The following is a 19,487-nucleotide window of genomic DNA, read 5'->3' as shown; positions in this document are numbered from 1 at the left end:
CCTTCAGAGAACACACTATCGTACAGATCATTTTCAGGAAGGCCTTATCACTTACTTCAACCGGTGACTGGTCACCCAATGTATCATCGGCTCCAATTGGTTACCCATAAATATTTCGGTGTGATCGACATTACTGTGTTCACTGACTGCGTCACAGCCAGCTGCTATTGAATTGGTTACAGCTGGCTACCATATTTGATGCTGCGCCTCCACTGAATGAGTTCTTACACGATGTCGATGCCTCCATTGAATGGGTTACAGCTAACCGTCATAACTGAAGTAAATGCCTCCGCTGAATGAGTTACAGCTGTCTGCCATTAAAATGGGTTACAGCTATCTGCCATACTTCACATAAGTGCCTCCACTGAATGGGTTACATTGAGCTGCTATAGTTGATGTAAATGCTGACACAGCTGCCTGCTATTGAATGGGTCACAGGTCACTGCCGTATCTGCTCTGCTCTCCAGACCATCTCTGTAAATCCCCCGGTCCTCAAGTGGCCCTGGAGAAGTAGTTGACACTTCATTTGCTGATGATGTTATAAAGCAAAGTGACAACTGATTTTGACTATAAAAGATTAAGGTCACTGCCACTTACACTGGTACCAATGTACCACACAACACCTTGAGTGATGCTGTCCTCCAGATGTGCATTGGGCTTCATTCACTCGATGGTCCCCTATCTATCATATAGACTGATCCTGCCCCGGTTTGTCAGCCCTGTTCAGCGGCGAACTGCTTCAGGAAAGCCACATTACCACTAAACTTAGGAGACTGAAGAAACCCAAAGGAATCCAGTAGCAAAGAAAGTAATGCAGGAACATATCTTCCAGTTCCTACACCAAAAATCACATGGAGGCTCTTGTTACATCTTTGAACCTATCACCAATGTACATTCCTTTTCTGTGAAAGGATTATAGACACTGAGAGGACAGTCACTAATGTATAAATTCCCCTATTCAATAGCAGGGTTATTGTGACTTAACATTGACTCTGTCAGGTCAATCAACTGTCAAGTCAGAAATCCAAGGCCCCCCTAGGACTATAGCCAACACTCACTTCAATTGATATTGGCGATCTGATCTACTTCCACGCTGTTGTGTTGTGTCATAGGCCTGCCAGTGCTACTTGGTTGTCTTTGTCGATAACAGCTGGTGTGATATTCACAGGTTCATCAGTTCCCAGCCGCATAGCACAGCATAATGAATCAAGAGATCTGAATATTTCAAGGTCCCTTTCTTTTGCACTGGCTCTGCAATCGACTTCATTTCTGGCTACCAGTCATGATGAACACTCCCCGCCTGCCTAGCCCATTCCTGCAGAGCTATCTATACCTTCTACCGCTGTAACACTGTCAACCGAGGTCAACCAAACTCCACAACCTAAGATGGGTCCCCTGTTCCTGTTCCAAACATGGACTTCTGAACTGGCCCCACTTTGCAGACACCAGTATCAGCTTCAAAGACATAGGGTGGAACCTTACGGGGATCTGAGCAAAGTCAGCTATGGCCGGATTTGTGGCAGAATCTAGTGAGAAGTCTGGCGAGGCCTATTTCGATTTTAGGAGCAACTTGCAGCATCTTTTATGAATTTGCCAAACAGCAAGTTGAGCTTCCCTCTGGGCAGTGGAGAGTTGCTACTTAAGGAGGATTATAGTTTGTTAAACACTTTATCAATGCTACAGCTCACCTCATTAAATATTCAGCTTCCTGTCTTCCCAAACTCACTAAACAAACTAGATGCCAAGAATTCTCACCATAGAAATCAGAGTGTGTACCTGGTGAATTCAGCTCACTGCTTGCTCCAAACAACCTCCATGTTGGACACGAGGTACCAACATCTCAGGACACGCTCCATGGTCACCAGCTACAGATACCCCACATCCACAGACATTGGCATCCAATATGTGCCAGCCTGTGAGAACCCTCATGGCACATCTCCGATTCAGTTACAGGACACTTCTGCTCATCAATGCCCCACCTCAGGCTGTACTGGCAACTCTCACAGTAATGCTGCAGTAAGGACACTGTGTGCTCAGGGACACACCAGGCTATATCTCCAGCCTGTTCACTAGCTGTCATAGCACTCACTTACTTGGAGTCAACCTGGATAGTCACAGAATCCCTTCCCTTCACTACCTTTGTGTACTTTTCCACCTCAGCCACAGATATCAGGCTCACAGTATTGCAATACAGCCGAGCCATTTAGCACAGCCACAAAGCCAGGAAACATGTCCTGGCTGTCAGCAGTCCTCAGTCCAGTCCAGGGGGATAGCTCTCGCTCAGGTGTCCCAGCATAGTAAGTTAAGGGCAGTCTTTGATACCAGTCCAGGGAATTGGACACATTTCGTTAGGTGCTTGGGGTGGTCAGTCAGCATGCTCTCCACATAAGGGGCAAGGAGCTGAATTTCAGCCAGCCAGCCACCTGTCTTGACTCTCTGCTCTATTGTGGGTTGGTTTCTTCCTGGAATTAAAGGGAGATTAAAGTGGGTGGCACAGCTGTTATTTTTAGTGTAAGTGGGGACATGACCCAAGCAAGTGAGTAGACAGCGCCGAGGACAGACAGGGTGAGTGGTGTCGGGATGGATGACAGCAAGTATTGAAAGATGTTTCAGGCAGTGGTGAGCATGAGTCTTGGTGGGAGGTGGGTACAGTAGCAGAGGTAGAGTGAATGAGACATGAGAGAGAAGATAGCGGCACTTACCCTGGCGGGTTTGAGAATAATATTGACCTTCTTCCTACATTGTTGTGCATTCTTGCAGACACTGAGACTGCACTGACCTGGGTGGCAATTTTGGAGCAGGTTGGCATGGTCTGGTGTTGTGGCCTCCTGGGGGATGAGGACCTCTCACCTGTTCACCACCCCTTCTCCAGCGCATATATGAGGAACCATGCAGGGTGGCTCTGGACTGACAGTGCCTGTCCGGTGGGCCACATGGACACATTGTCCTTTGCAGATGGTGCTGGCGTCAGAAAAGCCAGTCAACTCTGAGATACCCTGGCAGCGGCAAGCTGTTCTGGGAATGGTATGTGGGGCGAGAAGCAAACATGAGAAAAACCATAGGGGCAGTTAATGGGCTGCGTTTGGTAAGTTACAGTGAGTAATCTCGCGAGACCTCGTGGTGAAAAACACTCCAAAAAAAAAAAAACGGATGTAGTTCTCAGAAAAGACTCAGTCCACAATCTTTATTGCCTCACTGAATCTTGTCATCCCCAGCCCAGGCACCTGATGCATTTAGCAGAGCAGTGTCATGTGCAAGCAAGATCACAAATAGGAGAACAGAGCAAATGAATGCACGGCTGGGGGAGGGGAACGGTGTAGGAGGGAGGGAGGGACTTAGATTCTGGAGGTAATGGCCCAGATGTGGGGAAAGCGAGACCTGTACAAGCGGATGGGCTTCTGCCCAGCAAAACTGGGACCAATATCGTCAGGGTATTCGCCAGTACTGTGGGCGAGGATTTAAACGAGAGTGGCAGGGGGATGGGAAACCTGAGCAGGGAGACAAGAGTGAGGGAAACAAAGGCAGAAATGAAAGATAGAAAAGCAGAGAGCAAAAGCAGAAGGCAAAAGTGGAAACAAGGACCAGCAGCAAATAAGGCGAGAGTACAGAAAGAATGGATAAAAATGTCAAAAAGACAAGTTTAAAAGGTACTATATCTGAATGCATGGAGCAGAATATAAGAAGCATGGCTAGTAAGTTTGCAGATGACACCAAAATAGCTGGTGTAGTGGACAGGGAAGATTATCTCAGAGTACAGAGCTGGTGTACGGGAGAAGGATTCACATTTTTGGATCATTGGAATCTCTTTTGGGGTAGAAGTGACCTGTACAAGAAGGACGGATTGCACCTAAATTGGAAGGGGACTAATACACTGGGAGGGAAATTTGCTAGAACTGCTCGGGAGGATTTAAACTAGTAAGGTGGGGGGTGGGACCCAGGGAGATAGTGAGGAAAGAGATCGATCTGAGACGGGTACAGCTGAGAACAGAAGTGAGTCAAACAGTCAGGGAAGGTAGGGACAAGGTAGGACTAATAAATTTAAACTGCATTTATTTCAATGCAAGGGGCCTAACAGGGATGGCAGATGAACTCAGGGCATGGTTAGGAACATAGGACTGGGATTGCATAGCAATTACAGAAACATGGCTCAGGGATGGGCAGGACTGGCAGCTTAATGTTCCAGGATACAAATGCTACAGGAAGGATAGAAAGGGAGGCAAGAGAGGAGGGGGAGTGGCATTTTTGATAAGGGATAGCATTACACCTGTGCTGAGGGAGGATATTCCCGGAAATACATCCAGGGAAGTTATTTGGGTGGAACTGAGAAATAAGAAAGGGATGATTACCTTATTGGGACTGTATTATAGACCTCCCAATAGTCAGCAGGAAATTGAGAAACAAACTTTTAAGGAGAGCTCAGCTATCTGTAAGAATAATAGGGTAGTTATGGTAGGGGATTTTAACTTTCCAAACATAGACTGGGACTGCCATAGTGTTAAAGGTTTAGATGGAGAGGAATTTGTTAAGTGTGTACAAGACAATTTTCTGATTCAGTATGTGGATGTACCTACTAGAGAAGGTGCAAAACTTGACCTACTCTTGGGAAATAAGGCAGGGCAGGTGACTGAAGTGTCAGTGGGGGAGCACTTTGGGGCCAGCGACTATAATTCTATTTGTTTTAAAATAGTGATGGAAAAGGATAGACCAGATCTAAAAGTTGAAGTTCTAAGTTGGGGAAAGGCCAATTTTGACGGTATCAGGCAAGACCTTTCGAAAGCTGATTGGAGGCAGATGTTCGCAGATAAAGGGACGGCTGGAAAATGGGAAGCCTTCAGAAATGAGATAACAAGAATCCAGAGAAAGTATATTCCTGTTAGGGTGAAAGGGAAGACTGGCAGGTAAAGGGAATGCTGGATGACTAAAGAAATTGAGGGTTTAGTTAAGAAAAAGAAGGAAGCCTATGTCAGGTATAGACAGGATAGATCGAGTGAATCCTTAGAAGAGTATAAAGGCAGTAGGAGTATACTTAAGAGGGAAATCAGGAGGGCAAAATGGGGACAGGAGGTAGCTTTGGCAAATAGAATGAAGGAGAATCCAAAGGGTTTTTACAAATACATTAAGGACAAAAGGGTAACTAGGGAGAGAATAGGGCCCCTCAAAGATCAGCAAGGCGGCCTTTGTGGGGAGCCACAGAAAATGGGGGAGATACTAAATAAATATTTTGCATCAGTATTTACTGTAGAAAACAATATGGAAGATATAGACTGTAGGGATATAGATGGTGACATCTTGCAAAATGTCCAGATTACAGAGGAGGAAGTGCTGGATGTCTTGAAACGGTTAAAAGTGGATAAATCCCCAGGACCTGATCAGGTGTACCCGAGAACTCTGTAGGAAGCTAGGGAAGTGATTGCTGGGCCTCTTGCTGAGATATTTGTATCATCGATAGTCACAGGTGAGGTGCTGGAAGACTGGAGGTTGGCAAACGTGGTGCCACTGTTTAAGAAGGGTTTTAAGGACAAGTCAGGGAACTGTAGACCGGTGAGCCTGACCTCGGTGGTGGGCAAGTTGTTGGAGGGAACCCTGAGGGACAGGATGTACATGTATTTGGAAAGGCAAGAACTGATTCGGGATAGTCAGCAATGGCTTTGAGCATGGGAAATCATGTCTCACAAACTTGATAGAGTTTTTTGAAGAAGTAACAAAGACGATTGATGAGGGCAGAGCAGTAGATGTGATCTACATGGACTTCAGTAAGGCATTCGACAAGGTTCCCCATGGGAGACTGATTAGCAAGGTTAGATCTCATGGAATACAGGGAGAACTAGCCATTTGGATACAGAACTGGCTCAAAGGTAGAAGACAGAGGGTGGTAGTTGAGGGTTGTTTTTCAGACTGGAGGCCTGTGACCAGTGGAGTGCCACAAGGATTGGTGCTGGGCCCTCTACGTTTTGTCATTTACATAAATGACTTGAATGCGAGTATAAGAGGTACAGTTAGTAAGTTTGCAGATGACACCAAAATTGGAGATGTAGTGGTTACCTCAGATTACAACAGGATCTGGACCAGATGGGCCAATGGGCTGAGAAGTGGCAGATGGAGTTTAATTCAGATAAATGCGAGGTGCTGCATTCTGGGAAAGCAAATCTTAGCAGGACTTATACACTTAATGGTAAGGTCCTAGGGAGTGTTGCTGAACAAAGAGACCTTGGAGTGCAGGTTCATAGCTCCTTGAAAGTGGAGTCACAGGTAGACAGGATAGTGAAGGCGACGTTTGGCATGCTTTCCTTTATTGGTCAGAATATTGAGTACAGGAGTTGGGAGGTCATGTTGCGGCTGGACAGGACCACTGTTGGAATATTGCGTGCAATTCTGGTCTCCTTCCTATCGGAAAACTGTTGTGAAACTTGAAAGGGTTCAGAAAAGATTTACAAGGATGTTGCCAGGGTTGGAGGATCTGAGCTACAGGGAGAGGCTGAACAGGCTGGGGCTGTTTTCCCTGGAGCGTCAGAGGCTGAGGGGTGACCTTATAGAGGTTTACAAAATTATGAGGGGCATGGATAGGGTAAATAGGCAAAGTATTTTCCCTGCGGTCGGGGAGTCCAGAACTAGAGGGCATAGGTTTAGGGTGAAAGGGGAAAGATATAAAAGAGACCTACGGGGCAGCTTTTCCACGCAGAGGGTGGTACGTGTATGGAATGAGCTGTCAGAGGAAGTGGTGGAGGCTGGTACAATTGCAACATTTTAAGAAGCATTTGGATGAGTATATGAATAGGAAGGGTTTGGAGGGATATAGGCAGGTGGGACTAGGTTGGGTTGGGATATCTGGTCGGCATGGACAGGTTGGACTGAAGGGTCTGTTTCCATGCTGTACATCTCTATGACTTTGATCAGATGGGGCCGTGGGCCGAGAAGTGGCAGATGGAGCTTAATTTAGATAAATGTGAGGTGTTGCATTTTGGAAAGGCAAATCAGGGCAGGACTTAAACACTTAATGGTAGGGCCCTGGGGAGTGTTGCAGATAGGGGTGAATAGACCTAGGAGTGCAGATACATAGTTCCTTGAAAGTGGAATCACAGGTAAGTGGGGTGGTGAAGGCAGCATTTGCCTTCATTGATAAGTGCATTGAGTATAGGAGTTGGGACATCATGTTGTGACTGTACAGGACATTGTTGTGGTTCTGTTCGCCGAGCTGGGAATTTGTGTTGCAAACGTTTTGTCCCCTGGCTAGGTGACATCCTTAGTGCTTGGGAGCCTCCTGTGAAGCGCTTCTGTGATCTTTCCTCCGGCATTTATAGTGGTTTGTACCTGCCGCTTCCGGTTGTCAGTTCCAGCTGTCCGCTGCAGTGACCGGTATATTGGGTCCAGGTTGATGTGCTTATTGATTGAATCTGTGGATGAGTGCCATGCCTCTAGGAATTCCCTGGCTGTTCTCTGTTTGGCCTGTCCTAGAATAGTAGCGTTGTCCCAGTCGAATTCATGTTGCTTGTCATCTGAGTGTGTGGCTACTAAGGATAGCTGGTCATGTCGTTTCGTGGCTAGTTGGTGTTCATGGATACGGATCGTTAGCTGTCTTCCTGTTTGTCCTATGTAGTGTTTTGTGCAGTCCTTGCATGGGATTTTGTACACTACATTGGTTTTGCTCATGCTGGGTATCGGGTCCTTCGTTCTGGTGAGTTGTTGTCTGAGAGTGGCTGTTGGTTTGTGTGCTGTTATGAGTCCTAGTGGTCGCAGCCAGAGGAAAGATCACAGAAGCGCTTCACAGAAGGCTCCCAAGCACTGAGGATGTCACCTAGACAGGGGACAAAACGTCTGCAACACAAATTCCCAGCTCGGCGAACAGAACCACAACAACGAGCACCCGAGCTACAAATCTTCTCACAAACTTTGTACAGGACATTGGTGAGACCACATTTAGAATATTGCTTTCAATCCTGGTCTCTCTGCTCTAGGAAAGATGTTGCTAAACTTGAAAGAGTTCAGAAAAGATTGACAATGATGTTGCCAGGGTTGGAGGGTTTGAGCCATAGGGAGAGATTGAATAGGCTGGGGGCTGTTTTCCCTGGAGCATCAGAGGCTGAGGGGTGACCTTATTGAGGTTTATAAAATCATGAGGGGCATGGATAGGATAAATAGACAAAGTCTTTTTCCCAGGATAGGGGAGTTCTAAACTAGAGGTTTATGGTGAGAGGGGAAAGATTTAAAATGGACCTTAGGGGCAACTTTTTCACGCAAATGGTGGTACATGTATGGAATGAGCTGCCAGAGGAAGGGGTAGATATAGGAACAATTACAACATTTAAATGACATCTGGATGGGTATATAATAAGAAAGGGTTTCAGAGAGATATGGGCCAAATGCTGGCAAATGGGACTAGATTAATGTAGAATATCTGGTCAGCACAGACGAGTTGGACTGAGGGGTCTGTTTCTGCGCTGTATGACTCTATGATTCAGAATAAGTTCGTCGAATTAACAATGCAAATCGTGGCACATGGATACAATCTGATTGCAGTTATGGAGGCATGGTTGCAGGGTGATCAAGGCTGGGAAATGATCATCCAAAGGGATTCAATCTTTAAGAATGACAGGCAAAATGGAAAATGAAGGTGAGGTGGCATTGTTAATGCAAGATGAAATCAATGCAATAGTGAGAACGCATACTGGCGCAGGATTTCTCGATATAGAATCAGTCTGGGTGGGGCTAAGAAGCAACGAGAGGCAGAAAGCATTACCAAGAACTGTCTATAGGCCTCCAAATAGTTGTGGCAAGGCTACACCGAAAACGACAGATTCATGCAACAAGAAACTACACTCATCGTGGGGGATTCTAATTTACATATAGATAAGCAAACTGGAAAGAGGGGCAGGTCGATATTAACAGGACCAGTGCAACCATCATGGATTCCACAATGCAAGTACAACAACGATTCACCTGTCACTCTGCTTACCTACTGTTCAGAGACCCCAGCCCTGCACTGGATCAGCACGTAAGCTGGCAATAAGATCAGAGATGGTTATAATATCTCCTACCTGCTGACACTGACTATCTACATGATGTGTGGCTACTCAGAATTAGAACAATACCCCAATGGAAGGAAATTAATTGTCTGTTTGCTTTGATCAGGAAAAGCCACAAATTCAGCCAGAATTCTCAAGGATTGTCCCTGACTCATGAGAGGCTAACTATCAGGAAACTGAAGTTCAAACCAGAGCTGCAGCGCTTCAGCTATTACTGATGTCATCTGATCTGAAAGTTATTGGACTGGAATTCTATTCTTGTACCAGAACCGTGGCTGAGTCAGACTAGAGTTGAGTCAGACCATCCAGCAAGATACATACTGAGGAAATGAAATCCAATTATGTATAACCCTTGACAGCAACAAAGCCCTCTCATAAAATAAAAACATTCCCAGTATGCAGCATTTCAATTTTTTGCGTTTGAAGTAAATAAAAAGACAAACTCATCAACGGTTCAAACATATGAACACTCGGAGAAGACAGGGTACCTCGCAAACTATGAGCTCACATCAAAATATCAACAGTGGTGGATCTATGGGTTTCTAATGATCACTAGTCACACTTGGAGTCAGCAAAAATCTACCCATCTAATATTTTCCAGTCCTATGGGGTCCCCTTTTTTGTTTCACATTCCGATTGAGTTGTTACTTCCCGTTCTCTCCCCTCTTCCTGCTGCAGGTGGTGAACTTTCGCTGGGCTTCTGCAGACAGCTGACACTCTCCAACCTCAAAAACCAATCATTTCAGAAATTGAATTTCAGGTCATTCTCTGCCCTCAAGAGATCCTTGATCCATTCACTGAATAGTACAGCTCATTCCTGACCCTTCCAATGTGTTAGTAATACCAATGTCAGAGGCTATCAATTTGATAGATCTTGGGCCTGGCCAGCCACATCCTTCTCTATATCGTTTTAACTCAAGATAGTTTAATCTGATCAAATCTCACTTACTTCAACCTGCTTAATATCATTGCAATTGTGTGCCTCCCTTGTAGATGCCTTACAAAAAGTACCATGTCATGAAACTAGTATAAGAGACTCTCCCCACTGGCTATGGTCAAAGTTACATCACAAGGGTTAATGACATGCACAACTGGTAAAGGTTGGGCACTACCAGGTGTCTGATGGTAATGGCTCCCACTCAAAATCAATTAACTGATCTTTCTCTTTCAGACACTGATTGACCTGCTGTACAATTCTAGTGTTTGCTGATGCTATGTAGAACAGGTGAACAGGGTGCTCAGTACAGAGCATACCTCTGACATTGTGTGGCAACTCAAATGTTATCACAATTACACAGCTCTCCCTGGAGGTATTCCAAGCTTGGTTGATGCTCAATAACTACAAAGCTGAAAAAACACTTTTCACAAAAGAGCTTCCATCTCACTGGAGAAGCTTCAGGCTATTCCACATCTAACAATCTGCTCTGAAAAATCTGCTCACATTTAGACAGCTGTAATCAATTATACCACATGAGCTGAAACAGTCCACAACATACTTTTTAAAAAAACAATATGCCCTATCTCCAAATGTTAATGGATCCTTTAAAAATTTCCAGGACTCACATCTTTGCCAGAAACAAATTCATTCCTCCTTGCGTCAGCTGCTGCGTACCAAGTTTTATTGAAAGTGTTTGAGGTAAATTGTTTACAGACAGATACACAGACAGACAAGAGTGAAAGCAATACCCCCACTAACATTCAGTGATGGAGGTAATAAATGAAACTCTAATTGTATATCATGTTTGGCTCCACGTGCCCATCTTTTCACAACTGTCCATATTTCCAAGATTTTCCCCAGAAGTTACTGCTGGTTAATAGCTCTTTTGGTGCCATGTTCCCTTCAGTAGCTCATTCCAGGTCGCCATTCTAGATGTGAGCCAAGAAGGCGAAAACAGGCTATTCTGTCAGGAGTGGATCATGGACAGGCTAGCACTCGGCACTCACTTTCCAGCAGAGATCAATGGATAGCAATCAGGAGCTAGGACTCCAGCCAGTATTTCTTCAGCTTCTGAGCCCAAGCATACTTGAGTTCATCTAAAGCACATTGGTAGGTCCCAGACTCAATTCTCTGTGTAAAGTTAGCATGGCAAACTGGTTGCTATAACTGGTCTCAGCAATTTGGATGAGAAAGGTTCATATCAGTTCAGGATTTTGTTCCCAACTGCTATGTGATAACACTGCCTAGAAAGTGCTTGTGAATGTGAGGACAAGATCAGGAGCAGCAGTGTAGGAGCACCGAACAGCCTTCTGCCAACAAGCAATGTTAACAAATCTCACCCTGGTGGGACACCCAGGGGGTTGAGTAGAACTCAGGCACTGAGCCGACTGCTGCTCCCCCAATGGCTTCAAAGAGGAAAACTGGGCAGAGCGTAAAATCAGGCTAATCCTCAATCCAATCAGTTTCCGAAGGGGTGGGTTAGGTCAAAAGTGCACCCACGCATCATAACTCAGTCACAAAGAATGGCCATTTGGTTGTGGCTTTGGAGGGCTGCTGGCAGCTGTGAAAATTTACCCCAGCACTAGCCAGCAGCTTCAGAGGAGTTGGGAGGGAAGGGGGTGGAGAACAACAGGGAACGAAACATTTCTCCTCGAGTGTGCTCCTGCTGCTAAAGAACACTTCTCAAGCATGCAGCTGGCCTCAGAGAGCTCGGCTTTGACTTTCCTTCAACTTCCTGTGAGGAACCATCTGTCTGATTTTATAATGGGGCAACTGTACACTTTGTCCGCCCGTGGGAAGAAATATTGGGAATTCCGGTCTTACAGTGGATAGAAAACGTTGAGGGACATGTGCCTGATTTTCCTGGTGTACCATCCTAGCAGAGAGGCTCTGCAACAAGAACAGGCTTCTGTAAAATGACTCACTTTTGGTTTTCTATATTATTATTCTCCCAATGCAGTTGGGAAATGCTAAAATTTTGGTGTTTAGGTTTTTACCATATTAGGAACAGAGTGTTTTACCCGAAGAAATCTGTACAATGTTTGTTTTGTCTGTGCCTCTGCCTCAGCTTCCTCCCAGAAAAGCAGCTACAATCAATTAAACCGAGGTCTTGTCTCCTCCTGCAGTTGAACATAAAAGATCCTGTGATATTCTTTCAATGATGAGCAGGAGAATTGTCCCTGCTGATGTGGCCATTACTCAACCAACAACACTGAACACATCACTTGGTCATAAGCAGATTACTGTCTGTGAGAGTCTGCTATGTGTGAATTTCCTACATTACAACAGTGACTACACTTCAGAAGTAATCCATTGGCTGTAAAACACTTGGGAACATCCTGTGGTCATGAAAGGCGCTATGTCAATGTAATTCTTTCTTTTGTTCTCTAGGCACACAAAGCAGAATCCATCCAGCACATGGTGTAAATTATAGCAGAGCAGCTTTGGTTCTCCGTACAAGTGGAGCTCATTTCAGACAGCAACTGACGAGGAGCTGAGCTAGCCTGTTGGAACACAAATTGAGCTTCAATGTGTAGGTTATTGCTGAATGTTGGCAGAGCAGTTATTGTTGAAGCAGCGGAAAGGACCAAGACAAACCGAAGAGGAACAGCGAAAACGTAACATTCCCTTCTAAAATATTCTCACAAGAGCAGGCTTTGCTGAGGTTTTCCTACAATAAGTAATGTTTCACAATAAGGAGCCAATATTGAAGAAAGTGACTGGAAAGGTGATCCGGTACGTGGAGATGTTCTGCTGAACAGAGCAATATTCAATTCTATAAAAGTTTAGTTCCAAAACTCAGATGGACTTGGCTGGTAAATATAAATATAAAGCAATTTCTCACGAAGATGGACAGAAATGGTGGAGTCACAGTTAACTCCCGTGACTCCTGAAGGCTGTTTATAGGAGAGCACTGAAACAAACAAGCAAAAGCTGACCAGTTGTCTTAACTTTCAGCTGTAAATTCAAAAGGAGGATCAGAATGCAAGAAAATATGAAAAATATTATGACTGAATAATCTGGTTTGAGGAATAAAACATGAGAAACATCATGGTTTTTTTCCTCCTCTTTTCTAAGTTCCCAAGTACAAAACACAGGCTGGTCAAGACAGCAGCCAAGTACCCTGCCAGTAGGCCCTGCTGGGGTTATCTACAAAGCCTTGCTGAAAAGCGATTATCAAACGTGTGATGATTGCCTAAAACTCCACTCGCATGCGGCTGTCTGGCCGCAACTTAGCACATCATCACGGGAACACAGATTGGAATTCAGCATGTACGTGAACTACTCCAGACTACTCTGCGTTGGCAACTGAATGTGCCACACTGTTCCACTCACTCCCAATACCAAATGGGAGGTTGGTTTTGCGCTTACGTTTTCACTGTTCCTCTTCGGTTTGTCTTGGTCCTTTCTGCTGCTTCAACAATAACTGCTCTGCCAACATTCAGCAATAACATTGAAGCTCAATTTGTGTTCCAACAGGCTAGCTCAGTTCCTAACACCCTTAACAGCCTTGGTGTAAACATGGGACAAAAGAGCTGGATTCAAGAAGGGAAGTGAGGGAAACTGGCCTTGACATCTAAGCGGTATTTGACCAAGTGTGGCATCATGGTGCCTTAGCAAATCAGGGGGAATACTCACTGCTGCTTGGAGTCATGTTTGATACAAAGGAAAGTGGTTGTGGTTGTTGGAGGTCAGTCATCTCAGCTCCACGACATCTCTGCAGGAGTTCCTCAGGGTAGTGTCCTAGGCCCAACCATTTTCAACTGCTTCATCAATGACCTTCCCTCCATCATAAGGTCAGAAATGGGGATGTTTGCTGATTTTTAGACAATGCTCAATACCATTCGCGACTCCTCAAATACTGAAGCAGTCAATCTTCAAATGCAGCAATACCTGGACAACATCCAGGTACTGGCTGACAGGTTGCAAGTAACATTTGCGCCACACAAGTGCCAGGCAATGACACCTCCAACAAGAGAGAGCTCACCATTGCCCCTCAACATTCAATAGCATTACTATCATGGAATCCTCCACCATCAACATGACAGGGGTCACTATTGAGCAGAAACTGAACTGGAGCAGCCCTGTAAATACTGCAGCTGCAAAAGCAGGTCAAAGGCTAGGAATTCTGCAGTGGGTAACTCACTTCCTGTCACCCCAATGCCTGTCCACCATCCACAAGGAACAAGTCAGGAGTGTGACAGAATACTCTCCACCCGTCTGGAATGAGTGCAGCTCCAACAACATTCAAGAACACTATCCAGGACAAAGCTGCCCTCTCCATTGGCATACCATCTAATACTTTCAACATTCACTTCTTGCAGCACCGACTCACAGTAGCAGAAGTGTACACCAGCTGCAAGATGCACTGCAGTGAGTCACCAAGGTTCCTTCAACAACACCTACCAAGTCTGCAATCTCTACCACTGAGAAAGACTGGGGCAGCTCCTAGCCCCACACCATCTTGACTTGAAACTATATTGCCATCCCTTCAATTGTTCCTTGGTCAAAAATCTTGTAATTCATTCCCTTGTGGGTCTACTTACAGCACACAGACTGGTTCAAGAAGACAGCTCACCTTCACCTTCTCAAAGCAATTAATGTTACGACAACAAATGTTGGCCTTGCCAGCGATACCCACATTACATGAAGGAATTTTTAAAAACTAGAAATGTCACAGATTCTATTCCCAGATGTGCTGAGTCAATCACTTCCAGCCTGGGTAACAATAGCAACGATACTGTTGTCCTCAAGTGTGGACATCAACAGAGGACAGTAAAGTTAAAAAAAAAAAATCTGTATACCCTAATAGAAAATTTCCAGGGAGTCAACTTGATCTTGTGGGGACAGGTCTTTTCACTGAGCCTGAAGGCTATAGCTTCAAGTTCAGCTCAAGACTTGAGCACATAATCCAAACGGACACTTTCCAGCTGTTTGTAGGATTTTGCTGTGCTCTAAACGTTTGCTGCATTTTCCTACGTAGCAGCAACCATTGCAATTCATAGGATGTGAAGTAACTTGAGGTGTTGTCAAGAGATGCAATTTGGGGTTAACAAGTCTTGCTATTACCAAGTGTCTTCTATTTAATGCATAGTGGATTCTCTACATACCTAACAAATGTCTTCGCTATACAGCATAATTCCAATTTTTGTATACTATATTTAACATACACTAAATAATATACATTTATTTCAGAAATCAATAGAATGCCATTTTAATTGAAAGTGTTCAACATTAATGGATTATGTTCTTTAAATCTTTAGCTTCATTTTTGTCACAACATCCTTGCAGCAGTTACCATCTGTCATTTGTTTTAAAATGGAGACAACTCCCCACCCCCACCCTCCAATGATTCAGTGAATAAAACTCAGTGAAGAACAAAACCATACAAATCACAGGATTCCACGTTTCTGCTGAATTCCCAGACACAGTGACAGCAAAAGCTGCGAGTGCCCTTGGCCTAAAAAAAAAATCAACCACGCCACTGTCTCCTGATCACTACCCTGTGACTCCTGCTGAAATCTATATAAACATGGACACTGAGCAGACAACAGGGCTAGCCTCAGTTGTGACGTTGCTCTATGGCTAAATTGCTTCCCGGCACTCACTTTCCACATTCACTCATTCAGGATGGTCACTTTGATTTAGGATGGTAAGGGTGGTCAGTGCTCATTAACTTTTAACCCAACATAAGTCAGAAAGCGAGAAGACTGGAGAAAGGGAGAGAAAACAGTTTTTTTTTTTTACACAGAATAATTAAGATCTGTGAATGTAAGGCTCTGATTTTCATTTTCTGCCTCGCTAGAAAGAAGGCAAAGACATGTTATACCGTGACCAAGGTTACCCCAGGTTCTGCAGAGCGAGCCAAAAAGGTAAAGTGTGCTTGTTGATACTGCTGCCTTTCCCCTCTTCTGATTCTAACCTCCACCTGATGGAAATGAGGAGCTTACTCTGGGAGGAATCCCAAGGAATAGACCCACGGCCCTCAGTCAGTGCTGCAACATCTCCGAGGCTGGCTTTCAGGTAAGACACTTGTTGGGATTTCTTCTGATACTGGACTACACATTTGTAAAACTTATGAGGGCAATGATGTCACGGACCCACCTCACTACTGACATCGTGGAACTGAAAGTCTGGTTGTAAGGCAGGATTGAGAGAGCTTGGCTCTTCCTAGCAACCAAATTCTATTTTTTTTAAAGTCTGGCTTTCCCTTTCTTTTGACAATTTTTTTTTTAAAACCCTGAAGTATCTGCAAGGTTACCTAATCAATGTCTGTCAGTCCTGAAGCCCCATGTAATTTTTCACAAAGATTGATTAAGGGGTTAAATTATAACCTGAGGGGGCAGGAACGAGAGGCAAAGGTGGGAAATCCGCAAAGGATTTCAACTTTCTTAAAAGATTCAACTTTGGTAACTTTAAACAGCTGCTGTCTCCAAGCAGATTTCTAGACTACTATAAGCAAGATCAATATCAAAGCGACAAACCACGTTGCTACAATCCAGTCGCAAACGCATAAACAGCTTAGTACTGTAAATAAAAACCACAATTGCTTGTGCATACAACTGTGCGTGTCCCAAACTGTTGTCACTTGTGTGTGTTATTAACGCTCAGCTCGAATATTAGTCGATGTGCTACAGGAACAGGACGGTTGCTAGGATCCTGCGAGCCCTCTTTGTATGTAAACGAGAGCGAGCGGACTCTACGACCCAGTGGGATGCCCAGGAGCCAGCCGCAGGAGGAAGTGATACAAGCACAAGGGAGAGAGAAAAAAGATACAAAACTGCACAGCAATCACACGCACGCATGCTGATCCCCAAACTGCTGCCGGCCCGATCTGAGGGGTTTTAAAAGCCGATCGGAGGAAGTACCCCGGTCACATTACTCACCTAGCCATTCAGCTCATCCCTAGCCGGGCGCGGAGCTCTGCGACCAGCCAGAAATGGCAAAGTTTGGTGAATTTCGCAGAGAGTCAGTTTCACCCCCTCTTCAGGCAGGTGGCTGAGACTAATGACGTCAGTCAGTTCTGACCCACAGCATCATCTGCATAAATTTGACTTTGTAAAGAAAGATTACCATCTACTCATTAACATGCAGCCATTGTACAGCATCCTCCGCTGGTACACATCGCGACAAAATTCAGAATTGTTGCAATCAAATGCCTCCATTTTCCCTTTAACTTTAGAATGCAACTATTAATAGAGATATTTATATTAATCGCTTTTTAAAAATTACGCATGAGGAAATCACAATGGAAATTTACATTAATCATATTTTTGCAGTTTAATTATATCTTTGAATTCCAAAAACTTGCTAGACATTACCAAATTCATTTTTTCTCATTTTTAATTGATTACAGTTCCATTTTATGTTCAATACTTACTCGAAAAAGGATGGCCAGATATTTTTCTGTAAATGTAGATTTTTTAAAAATTATCAACAACGGTTAAATAGATGTAGATTGAAATTAATCAGTTTCGTTATCAATTTCTATATCATCGACATTTTTGCATTTTTTTCTGGTGTCAAGCGGTCTTTTTAATGTATTATAATTTATTGTTAATTTATTAATTATCGAGGGGGACTGCATCAAAATAACTTATATAAACATAAAAGGGGAAGCAGTCCCTGTGTGGGACCTTTTGTAGACTTTACAGAAAAGGGTGGATTTACTTCCTTTGAGAGTTTTTTTTTCAGAGTTAGAATACGAAAGAAAGATCTGACGAACATGAATCAAAAGACTATATTCCAGATCGTAAAAAAAAAGTGAAACAAAAACTCCCGACCTCTTAACACGTCAAGTGACTATCGAGAATTAGAATTAATGGCTGAATTCACTGATAACAGTGACGGTGTTCCTCAGAATGTCAGGGTTGGGAAGGAGAAATATCAACTTTATCAGTACCCAGTGATCCCCTGGTTATCAGGTGGACATCAGCTGATGTCCAAACAGGAATCCCCCCCCTACACTCACCATTTTCCAGTTGAAAAATAGGCCTTTGGTAGAGGCAAAAGTGGACTGCTAACGTGTTTTGTTTTTCCCAATTGTCTCAACTCCTCTCCTGCTGAGTTGTAGTCCCACAGGCACTGGCTTCTCTAGCCGGCTCCAAATGGTCATCCTTCATGTGTCAACTTTTGGCAGACCATTTTCATGGGGGACACTGTAGTAAAATCAAAAGCTGCCCTTTCCCAGCATCTGAACACACTATCCAGCAGAGGTCGCTGGAAAGTGATGAAGAGTGGGAACTGTGACTAATGTGGCTTCTCCCTAGCTCAGAGCCACTGAGATTGCTGATAGCACCGTTACTGCTGCCTGGCTGAACTCAGCGCAGATCAGAAACAAAATTTTTGTCTCCCCTCATCTGCTTGGCTCACGTTCATAATAAGACCATACTCATCAATACAATAATTGGAAGAGCCTGGTAAATAAATTATTCTAATTGGCTAAACATTCTTAGGGATGAGGGAGCACTCAACTCCATGGTACATTGTAAATGTCCTAGAAAAACAGGATTATAGTTACAGTTGAGAAAGTTATTTTTCTAATTTTGAAAATGAATGCACCTCCAAAATCTGTTTCAGAAATCAAACATGAATAAAGAATTAAAATGAGTTTGTTCCTTTCAATTCATGTTTGGCCATGTTTCGGACTAGTTTTGAGCATCATCTTTGATGCTGGTTTGGACGAGTGTATTGCCTGGCAATATGGTGAATGTGAGTTGACCAGTCACTAAGTCACAGTCATTCAGACCAGAGATTCTCCAGCACAGCCCCAATTCAATTTTTGCCACAACCGAGTTGACAGAGTTATTCTAACTGCAAGGTACTGGGTTGAAATGATCTAAACTCTGTCTCTCAGATCAAAGATGCTGCTTCCAGTGTCAGGTCAGACAACTGAATGTAAATTTGTATTCTTTTACAAATGCTTCTGTCATTTCAGCTCCCTCATATGGTTGAGCTCAGTAACTCCTCTATCAACATACTTCCTCACAGAAGTTTTTAGAACAATTCCATAAAGAAGGAAGATAAAAGAATGTTCAGATTTAGCGAGTGAGTTTTCCTAAAGTGACATTCCTTTAAGAAATCTTACCAAATTCTACACTTGCTACATGTGATGCAATTTGCAGCATAGAACCCCAACTTTCAGATGAAAGGGCCTGGGGTAGCAGAAGTGTTGGTTTCAGAGCCATAAACACCCAAGGTTATAAGTGATCACTTTCACCCTTTCAATTTACACAGAAGTTTATTCTCTCACAATTATACATAATTCCTTATCAACAGGAATGTACTTTAAAAAGCTGCCTTTATTTTTATGAATTCTTCTTGACTAAACCCCCTCCAAGTTGAGAGTGTGGTGCTGGAAAACCACAGCAGGACAGGCAGCATCTAAGGAGCAGGAGAATCGACGTTTCGGACATAAGCCCCCTCTTTTACTGTTTTAAACTCACTCCCTTGAATTGAGTCATTTGGCCTTTCCTAATCTGAATCAGTTTTCTATCCAATGTCACCAACCACCCAACCACCCAACCACC

The 19,487-nt window shown here is 44.0% G+C and overlaps 1 protein-coding gene across 4 annotated transcripts in view; it reads right to left on the bottom strand.

Annotated features, from left to right (window-relative positions):
• Positions 1-18,103, bottom strand: part of LOC122543362 (bromodomain adjacent to zinc finger domain protein 2A-like) — a 133,422-nt gene extending 115,319 nt beyond the window's left edge. For 2 of the 4 annotated variants that reach the window (XM_087985647.1, XM_087985648.1), the window contains exons 1-3: positions 17,930-18,103; positions 17,339-17,364; positions 16,845-17,012 (exon numbers count right to left, since the gene is read on the bottom strand). The gene's annotated coding sequence lies outside the window, so the exon portion shown is untranslated. The remainder of the gene's footprint in view (positions 1-16,844; positions 17,013-17,338; positions 17,365-17,929) is intronic. The other 2 variants (XM_043681996.2, XM_043681995.2) reach the window with 2 other exon arrangements.
• Between the last annotated feature and the right edge of the window lie 1,384 nt (positions 18,104-19,487).

The sequence above is a fragment of the Chiloscyllium plagiosum genome, unplaced genomic scaffold (assembly GCF_037043375.1).
Source record: "Chiloscyllium plagiosum isolate Xiang-an unplaced genomic scaffold, Cpla_swu_hap1 HiC_scaffold_53X, whole genome shotgun sequence".
Taxonomy (NCBI): Eukaryota; Metazoa; Chordata; class Chondrichthyes; order Orectolobiformes; family Hemiscylliidae; genus Chiloscyllium; species Chiloscyllium plagiosum.
This window is presented reverse-complemented; position numbering and strand designations above follow the sequence as displayed.